The sequence below is a fragment of the Salvelinus sp. IW2-2015 genome, unplaced genomic scaffold (assembly GCF_002910315.2).
Source record: "Salvelinus sp. IW2-2015 unplaced genomic scaffold, ASM291031v2 Un_scaffold1855, whole genome shotgun sequence".
Classification (NCBI taxonomy): Eukaryota; Metazoa; Chordata; class Actinopteri; order Salmoniformes; family Salmonidae; genus Salvelinus; species Salvelinus sp. IW2-2015.
Window position 1 is genome coordinate 146,099 of NW_019943220.1, and position 3,428 is coordinate 149,526.

Genomic DNA, 3,428 nt, shown 5'->3' on the forward strand with positions numbered 1-3,428 from the left:
ACACACACACACACACACACACACACACACACACACACACACACACACACACACACACACACTAATGCATGTTTTTCTTTCCATGGGCTTAGAGCCTGAATGGCTTCTGAGGTTGAATGTGTAATCGTGATATATATATATATCGCGTTCTGTTGCAATGGTAAATGATGTTAAAGTGTGAATGGATTTAGAGAAAGGGGAATAGGGTTTTCACACTTGTGACATTGTTTGTAGTTTTTTTAAGAATCAAAAGGCTTCAGATACATTGTCTTCATGCCGGGGCTTTGGTCTCAACTAAATATAGGCAGACCTATATGTATATCAACCAACAAACACTAAGTGTTAACAAAGACAAAGAGTACACACAATATACATCTCCTTTTACCTGCGTTTTTTTCATCACCTGAAATAAAGTTCAATAACAGTTGTTCCTCAGAACAGGAAGTCTCTCTCGAAGAAGAAGAAGAAGAAGAAGAAGAATAACGTGCCATTTTTTTTGAAGGCTTATCTCTGAGTGAACAGTTGAACTAATAACAGTCGGTTATTAGTTCAAGATCAACGTCGCCCTCACACATCAAAATGCATCTCTCTCCTTCTGTCTCAGTGTGCTGGGAAATGGGGTCCTGTCTTAAGTCTCTTCTCAATAGGCTCTGATAGGTCTATGTCTACTGTGGGGCCTGCTAGACTGTAGACTGTGCTGCTCTGATAGGTCTATGTGTACTGTGGGGCCTGCTAGACTGTAGACTGTGCTGCTCTGATAGGTCTATGTGTACTGTGGGGCCTGCTAGACTGGGGACTGTGCTGCTCTGATAGGTCTATGTNGACTGTGCTGCTCTGATAGGTCTATGTCTACTGTGGGGCCTGCTAGACTGTAGACTGTGCTGCTCTGATAGGTCTATGTCTACTGTGGGGCCTGCTAGACTGGGGACTGTGCTGCTCTGATAGGTCAGTAAAATACAGATCTCCTCCTCTGACTTCTCGGAATCCCCCAATTCCCCTTAATCCTTCCTCTGTTTTTCCTGTCTGTCCCCTGAGGCCCTCTCACTTCTCAGGTCAACCTCCATCCCTTCATCTTCTTCTATCCATCTATCTCCATCTATTCCTTCTGGGCTACATAAATCACTGATTCCCAGAAGTCCTCTGCTTCACTGTGACCTGAACAGATGACATGAGAAGATAGATCCATAGTGTGACAGCTCGCCAACATGCTGAATATATTACTAAACTACACTTGAAGTTTGAGAGGACATAGACCAGACTGAAACTGAACACAAACTAAACTACATTTCAAGTTTGAGAGGACATAGACAGATCAGACTAAAACTGAACACAAACTAAACTACACTTGAAGTTTGAGAGGACATAGACCAGACTGAAACTGAACACAAACTAAACTACATTTCAAGTTTGAGAAGTCATAGACAGATCAGACTGAAACGGGTTAATAGTACAGGTTTAGACTGTTTGACTAAAATAACGTTTTGAGACACAAGAGTAACATCGTTGGGTTTATCTTGATGATGGTTAGTATGGGTTTGTAGAGAATGAATTTCTGGGCAGACTATAGCTCCCATTCTGAAATATCCCTCTCAGTTCATATTAAAAATAGCTCAAAATCAGCTAAATATCCTGACAATAGTCAAATGTTTCTCATATGAATTTATGATGTGTTCACAACAAACTTGGACAAATATTCCCAACAATTCTACACCATAACAGTTCATAAAACAATAACAGTAACAGTCTCGACATCAACCACATTGTCTCTTCAACGATCAACAGCAACGATGATCGTACCTTAAAATGGTCTTATTCTTTCCACAGCAGAGTTATGTAGATCTAGATAATAGGCCTGATGAAAACTCCAGGCCTGGAGCCAACTCGAGTCCTGGAGAAATAAACAAGTTGTGTGAACTGAACCACCAGAAGAGACAACACAGGGAGAGAGCTACACAGGGAGAGAGATACACAGGGAGAGAGCTACACAGGGAGAAACCGGAGAGTACACAGGGAGAGAGATACACGGGAGAGAGATACACAGGGAGAGAGATACAGGAGAGAGAGCTACACAGGGGAGAGCTACACAGGGAGAGCTACACAGGGAGAGAACTACACACGGAGAGAGCTACACAGGGAGAGAGCCTACACACAGGAGAGAGAGCTACACAGGGAGAGAGCTACACAGGGAGAGAGCTACACACAGGGAGAGAGCTACCACGGAGAGAGCTACACAGGGAGAGAGCTACAACAGGAGAGAGTACACAGGGAGAGAGCTACACCAGGGAGAGAACACACAAGGAGAGCTACACAAGGAGAGAGCTAACACGGAGAGACTACACACAGGGAGAGAGCTTACACACGGGAAGAGCTACAACAGGAGAGAGCTACACACGAGAGAGAGCTACACACGGAGAGAGCTACACAGGGAGAGAGGAAAACTACACAAGGAGAGCTACACAAAGGAGAGAGCTACACAAGGAGAGAGGCTACACAGGGAGAGAGCTACACAGCGGAGAGATACACAAGGAGAGAGCTACACAGGGAGAGAGCTACACAGTGAGAGAACTACACAGGGAGAGAGATACACAAGGGAGAGAGCACACACAGGGAGAGCTACATGGAGAGAGCTACACAGGGAAGAGAACTACACACGGAGAGAGACTCCAAGGGAGAGAGCTACACAGGGAGAGAGCTACAACACAGGAGAAGAGCTACACAGCGGAGAGAGCTACAGCACAGGGAGAGAGCTACACACGGAGAAGAGCTACACACGGGAGAGAGCTACACACGGAGAGAGCTACACAGCGGAGAGAGCTACACAGGGAGAGAACTACACAACAGAGGAGAAGCTACACAGGAGAGAGCTACACGGGGAGAGAGCTACACACAGGGAGAGAGCTACACACAGGGGAGAGTACACACGGAGAGAGCTTACACACAGGAGAGAGTACACAAGGGAAGAGAGCTACACAGGAGAGAGCTACACAAGGAGAGCTACAACAAGGGAGAGAGCTACACAAGGAGAGAGCTACAGACAGGGAGAAGAGCTACACAGGGAGAGAAATACACAAGGAGAGAGCTACACAGGGAGAGAGCTACACAGGGAGAAGAACTACACAAGGAGAGCTACACAGGGAGAGAGACTACACAAGGAGAGAGCTACACCAGGGAGAGAGCTACACAGGGAGAGAACTACACAAGGAAGAGCTACACAGGAGAGAGCTACACAGGGAGAGAGCTACACAGGGAGAGAGCTACACAGGGAGAGAGCTACAGGCTAGGGAGAGCTATACCACAGGGAGAGAGCTAACACAGGAGAGAGCTACACAGGGAGAGAGCTCACAGAGAGAGCTACGAGAGACTACAACAGGGAGAGAACTACACAAGGAGAGCTACACAAGGAGAAGAGCTTACATCTCTCTCAACAA